Genomic DNA, 7,316 nt, shown 5'->3' on the forward strand with positions numbered 1-7,316 from the left:
ATAGTCCCTTCTCGTCTTGGTTTTCAAGATATGGTTTTTGGTGATCTGACTTCTATAGCTCGGGGACGGCTCCACGATTTGATGATTTCGTTTTGTCTACCCTTCCATATATGTTCCCACATCTCGTTGCAGATTTCATCGCTGCTTGCGTCTCTGTGACTCTCCCTTTCGCCATGTTTGCCACTCCAGGTTTAGATAGTGTTCTCCTCCGAGTGTGCTCTGTAGATTTGGAAAATTATTTCTGGTCTCAAGTCTGGGCTCTGGTTTCTCTGGGGTTGGCTTCCGTTCTCCCTCATCCAGGTTGTTCTCTTCTTCTCTTGCTTCCCTTAGTATAAGTGTGCGGTATTAGTCTCTTGGAGCTTTGGTCCCTACTATCCAGAGTTTTGTGGTTCTTCACCAGCATAGGCGTCTTGTTTGTGCTTGTTTAGTTTGTGAGGTGCTTCTTACCTCTTAGCTGGTGGTTGTGCTTATCGTTCGTTATGTATGTCTCTTCCTGCTTCGTGGTGGTTTTGGTCTTCTGTTGATTATTCTTCCTCTAACCTATTTTCTTGGTTCTTTGCATTGGTCTTTGATCACACTCCTTTGTGTTCGAGAGATTGCTTTATCTCAAGATTATCTTTCTACATTTTACTGACTTTTGATTGTTCTGACTAGGACACTCTATGATAAATTCGGGTAAGTTAGATTTCGTTCTTGATCGCCTTTGAGCTTTGGACCTTTATTGAGTTAGTGTTACTTTGGCATTTTTTTCTATGTGATTATGGAGGTTTTATGTTTAGATTATGTGTTATGCTTTAGTTTTAGTTTGGTTAATATTAAGATAAATATATAGTTGTAATTGAAATAATAGAATATAGTAAAAAATAATAAAATAGCGAAAGTTTATGTTATTTTTAGCTGTGAATAAATTAAATATTAAAATACATTTATATTTTTTTACTTATTTCTTTATTCTTCTTGTAATTTTTTGAACAATAAAATAGATTATCAAACTTCAAATGATGATGGTTAGTGTGAGAATGATTAGATAGTGTATAATTAGAAAATAGTGAACCAAATTGCAATAATATAAAAGAAGAAATATCTAAAATGTAAAAAGACAAAAAAAAAACACATGTCAACAAACCCCCATTCCACATGTCATAAGAAGAGAACAAAATCTACTTTATATATATAGATGCTATTACTATATGAATTTTCCACGTGCTTTAGTTTACTTTTACAATACAGCGAACTACTTTTCGATTGGTAAACCATTTTTCCACTACTCAAACTCAAACATGCTTAACTCTAGAGCTTTTAAGATATGCGACCGAAAAAACAAGTGCACTTTGTGACATATGTAACCAAATTAATTCTTTTAAGTTTTAAACATTTTAACATATAACAAAATTTGAGATGTTACAATTCACCTTCTCTCACATAATGAAACGTCCTTGTTGCACCCCAAGATTGTTATCCCATGATTTTACCTGCGTTTGAATTTGATTTTGATACCACTTGTATACTTCAGACGGCCACGGCTAATAGACTTTCCCAACTCACTCACTTCGCTTATAAGCCCCGTTATGTACGATAGGCGGTGCGTTAATTCTCGGATGGTTTAAAAGTCTTGTTTATTAACCATATAATCACCATATAATTATATTTGTGTTTTGATCTCACTCGTACGATATCACAAATCACTACTCGATAAATTGTTTATTTTTCTATTATTCTAACTCAAGCACCTTAATTCTATAATTCTTTTGAGACGTGTGGCTGAAAAATTAAATACATTTTTATATGATATAGATATTCAAATCAGTTCTTTTAAATCTTTACACCTATACTTTAAACCGGGATGTTACTTCTACATAAATTGCAATCCAGAAACGTATATATGTGGAAGAACATAATTGAGAGGCGTCCGTTGGGTCTCGGGCGAGAAGGAGACATTTCATCTTTAGCTTTCGTAAAACACGTGATGCTTTTCAGAATCCACCACTCCACGTGCCCTTTTAATTGTACCGCTCCTCAATCCTTAATTATTGATTAGTTTAATCTTTTTAGTTATGAACCTTTTAGGCTCTTCTTCCCCAATTCTTAACTCCAAGTGAATCTCAGGTTTAAAGTCCATTTGTTGTGTGTGATATGTAGCCTTACAAAATAAGTAAGCTATTAAATTGTGTGGTCATCAGAATAAATAAGCTATTAAATATAAAATTTATTAAATAAACAAGCTATTACGACGATCGGTATCGATGTTTAGTCGGCCACCACAACCGCGTTTTTGAACAAGACTTAGCACTAAGCTCTGCTAATGTAAATATTATATATTTAAAAGTTTTAACAAAGTAATTGTACTCTATTAACTTCAGATGCACTTTTACAATGTTGTACTCTATTAACTTCAGTAACAAAAAAAAAAAAAATGTTGTAGTAATCATTTTGTTCGGTGGTCCCTCCTAACATGATTATTCCTCTTTACTCTTACTACTCGGCGTTCTCTCTTAGATTCTTATCTCTATCTTAGCTCATCTTATATCTAATCTATTTATCACCCCTTGCTTATTAATCAAGAATCATTTTTAAAAATAAATCTTGCTTTAGTAGATTAATAACAATTATGCCATTATTGCTGAGACGGCGAGCTCAGAGCCCTCCTCACCTAACTAAATTAATTGACATTTAATTACAACTAATGTTATCGGTACCACATCTATTATACATGTTTTTCTTAACGTAAAAGACAATACACGGTTCAAATAAAATGACAATAAAATTTACTGGGTACTACATTATCCGGTTCTAAATATAACAATTACCGGTTGATACTCAGTGGCGGACCCATGAAACTTTTTTATCTGGGTCATAGGCTCAACTAAAACAAAGAAAATGAAAGAAATGAGTGCATGTTGTGTGATTTGAACTCGGGAAAGGGGGGTCACTAGGCTGAAACTGTAACCAACGGAGCTAAAGAGCTAAGATCCATTACAAATACAAGCTTACAAACCTAAATTTTATATTTAACCTGTCTCAATTGCACCTCCTTCCTGATACGTAGGTCCGCCACTGGATACTCCTTAACGTTTCTTAGCCGGTTATTGCCAGCAAAACTTTCTATAGAATAATTCTGCTTGAGATGTTTTACATTTTAATTTAATCCACCCCACTGAAAAACTTGACTTCTTCATCGTCAGTTCGTCACCTACAGAATTAAAAAAACGTAACTGAATCATATAAACTGGACAAATGATAAAAATATTTTCCTGCACAACCTGATTGCTATTAACTCATCTGAAGTCATATTTTCACGAGCAAAATTAAGCAGAAGGACACTATATAGTAATTACGTTTGTTGATGATAATATATCCTTCTGATTATGACAATTAGGCCATTATATCAAGATAAACTATTAATTTATCTGTACCAAAGACACTTATTCCATTGTACAAGCATGTTGTGACGTACGAAACTCATGAATTCAACTTTTTAGCAGATCTACCATCAATTCAAGCTTACTACCATTGACCATAATTCCGTTTAACATGACAGAAAATTGCTTAATGGTTAAAACTATTCTGCAATGAATCCTCAGATAATGCAATTTTCTAGAATATGTCCCAGGTGTTAATGTATTGGGTGAATTTGCATGATAACCATAGTGGAAGAAAAAATAAGAATATATCCATGCATCGATAAGTGTCATAATTTGGCATGAAAATGGACCAATCTCTCCTTTTCGGCGCGTGATTATTTGAATGAATTGTATGATATTATGCTATACTATATTTTGCAAATAAATAGTACGGAACAATCAAGTCACAACAATAACATATCACGAAGAAGAAAATTAAAAATAAGAGGGAGAATGCGAAGAATAAAAGCAAGACATAAAGGAGGAAACAAAGAATTGTTGTTTTGAATATAGAGAGAAAGGATGGGAGATAAAGAGAGAAAGAAAAAGAGAGCGAGAGATGATATTGTATATTATTTATCTATTCTATGTTTCTAAATAGATTGGAACACAACAAAATTGTGTCTTATTTGAAAACAAAATATGACTATACTATATATATTTCTATGATAGTATAGATTTAAATTCGTGCTTGTGGAATATTGTAAAAAAATTTATAAAATATATTTGTTTTGAAAGTTTCAAAACATATTATGAGTAGAAAAAAATCTATGTTTTTATTATGTTAAATGCAAAGTTTAATAATTGTTCTAAAAGGAATTTAAAGTAATTAAAAGTAGAAGGAGAAACATATTTGTAAGAATAAAAAAGTGTATGTCAAGGGTAATGTGGCAATTATTATACAAATATCATAGCCTAAGTTCTCTTATGGTTATATGCATAATTTGATGATCTGTTATAGACATGAACCCAAATTTCCCTAATGTATTTTGTGTTTTTAGGCTCTATTGTGCAACATGATAAACACTGTGAAGTTTCGTATATATATATAGGGAAAATTGCTCATTCCCCTATGAACTAGTTGTTTCCGGCTTTTTCACACACGAACTTATAAGTCATGCCAAAAACCACATGAACAACGGAAAAATAATTTATTCCCCTATGAATTAGTTGTTCCCGGCTATTTCACACACAAACTTTTAAGCCATGCCAAAAACCACATGAACAATTCTCTTTTTTGAATTACATACACAAAATATCGATTTTAAACTAATTCCTCCAAAACCGTAAATGGTGTTGTTTAAACGTTAACTTGGTTTATGAGTGGAGGGTCGGTTTCATTTAGGTTGATAAAAACATAATACTATGTCGTTTTTTTCTTCTTCTTTTTGTCAACTGCTCTTCTTATTCAGAAATCTTTTTACTTTTCATCATCAATTGAGGATAAAAAAATTTATTCTGCATTTTCGAGTTACATGACATAGTAACCGGTTGGGGTAGATATTTTCGAGTTATATGACATAAAGCGTATAAAGAGATCATATGACATTAATTTCTGGATTGAGGAGAATATATAAATCTCTGCAGGACTGGAACCTGAGAGTAACATCCTCTTATGGAACCAATCAACCATCCTAGACTGCGCCAATTTTATAGTTCCTTGTGACAATACATGGAGATTGGTAAGTTAGTATTTTCTGCTCTTCTTTCTTTATGCATCATGTAAAATGTTTTATTCTTTTGCATGATAATAAATTTTATCCCCAATTGATGAAAAGTAAAACGATTTTTGAAGAAGAAGAGAAGTTGACAAAAAGAAGAAGTTGAAGAAAAAAAACGACGTAGTATTATGTTTTTATCAACCCAAATTAAACCGTCTCTCCTCCTATCATATAATCCAAGTTAACTTTTAAATAACATCATTTACGGTTTTAGCGGAATTAGTTTAAAATAGATAGTTTGTGTATGTAATTCAAAAAATAGAGTTGTTCATATGGCTTTTGGCATGGCGTAAAAGTTCGTGTGTGAAATAGCCGGGAACAATTAGTTCATAGGGAAATAAGTCATTTTTTCCATTGTTCCTGTGGTTTTTGGCATGACTTAAAAGTTCATGTGTGAAAAAGCCGGGAACAGCTAGTTCATAGGGGAATATGCCATTTCCCCTCTATATATACTAATAAAGTAGAAGAGAAAGGCTTCACATGCTGCCACCTCACCTCTCCTATCTCCATATCGCGCCACGTGTCGAGCAGAGACAGCTTCTTCTTTACTCTTTTGCTTCAAACACGCGGTTTTTCTCCTTCTTTTCTCTTTGGGCTTTCTGTTTATTTATTGAGCGGTCCGTTTTTTTTTTTAAGGTTAGCTTTGTCGTCTTCATCTGAAAGCCATCACCTTCCATCGTCCTTAATCGCGCATTCCTGTAACATCTTCCATGTTTCTTAAAATCAAGCTTTATTACAATAATTAAGCTTCACCCCACATCTCTTTCCACTCCGTCTCATTTATTCTCATTAACGAGCGGCATTCATAACAGATCCAAGGTCGAGCTATAAATAAGTGATTTGGAGCGATGAAAATCTGCGCCATTGAGATCTAAGTTAATAAGTGGGTTATTATCTCCTTTTGGAAAAGGGATCAATTCCACCAGTTTATATATTTCTCTGTTTCAAAGAGTTTAGACTCTAAGCTTTATGTATTTTGATTTAAAAGAATAAATGAAAGAAAACAAAAGTGGCAATTTTAATTTGCCCAAATAAATCCATGTTGTTTTAACTGTCTTGAATAATTAGCAAAACATATATGAAAAAGTACATATTACAGATATAAAAGCACCAATAAAATCTGCGCCATTGAGATCTAAGTTAATAAGTGGGTTATTATCTCCTTTTGGAAAAGGGATCAATTCCACCAGTTTATATATTTCTCTGTTTCAAAGAGTTTAGACTCTAAGCTTTATGTATTTTGATTTAAAAGAATAAATGAAAGAAAACAAAAGTGGCAATTTTAATTTGCCCAAATAAATCCATGTTGTTTTAACTGTCTTGAATAATTAGCAAAACATATATGAAAAATTACATATTACAGATATAAAAGCACCAATAAAATCTGCGCCATTGAGATCTAAGTTAATAAGTGGGTTATTATCTCCTTTTGGAAAAGGGATCAATTCCACCAGTTTATATATTTCTCTGTTTCAAAGAGTTTAGACTCTAAGCTTTATGTATTTTGATTTAAAAGAATAAATGAAAGAAAACAAAAGTGGCAATTTTAATTTGCCCAAATAAATCCATGTTGTTTTAACTGTCTTGAATAATTAGCAAAACATATATGAAAAAGTACATATTACAGATATAAAAGCACCAATAAAATAAAATATATTCATAATCGTGTATTGAAAAGTACCAAAACACAAGTTAAGCTCCCAAAATACCTTATAAATTACATTCAAACAATTTCCTTTAATCTTTCTCGCAGTCCCATGAAAAAAATAATATCTCATATTTACAGATAATGCAACTCAAAAAATGACAAAACGGTATATATATCTATCACTCATCCCCTGCAAAAACAAAAAAAAAAAATTCCACTACAACCATGAATTATATAAAATTCATGCAAAGCTTAGCTATGACTCAATTAGTTACACTACAAGAAAACACACCAAATTCCGACGGAGGTTCCGACGGACACCAAGGTCGTCGGAAATTTGTGACGGAATACTGACAAATTTCCGACCAAATCCAAAAACATTAAGTCGTCGGAATTCCGTCGACCATTTCCGACGGAATTCCGACGAAATATGGTTCGTCGGAATTTTCCGACGACTTTTCGACGACTTTTCAACGACATTCCGATAAAACATGTAACCGTTGTAGTCGTCGGAAATTCGTCGGAATATACCGACGAACTTCCGAC

The sequence above is a fragment of the Brassica oleracea genome, chromosome C9, assembly GCF_000695525.1.
Source record: "Brassica oleracea var. oleracea cultivar TO1000 chromosome C9, BOL, whole genome shotgun sequence".
In the NCBI taxonomy this organism is placed as follows: domain Eukaryota; kingdom Viridiplantae; phylum Streptophyta; class Magnoliopsida; order Brassicales; family Brassicaceae; genus Brassica; species Brassica oleracea.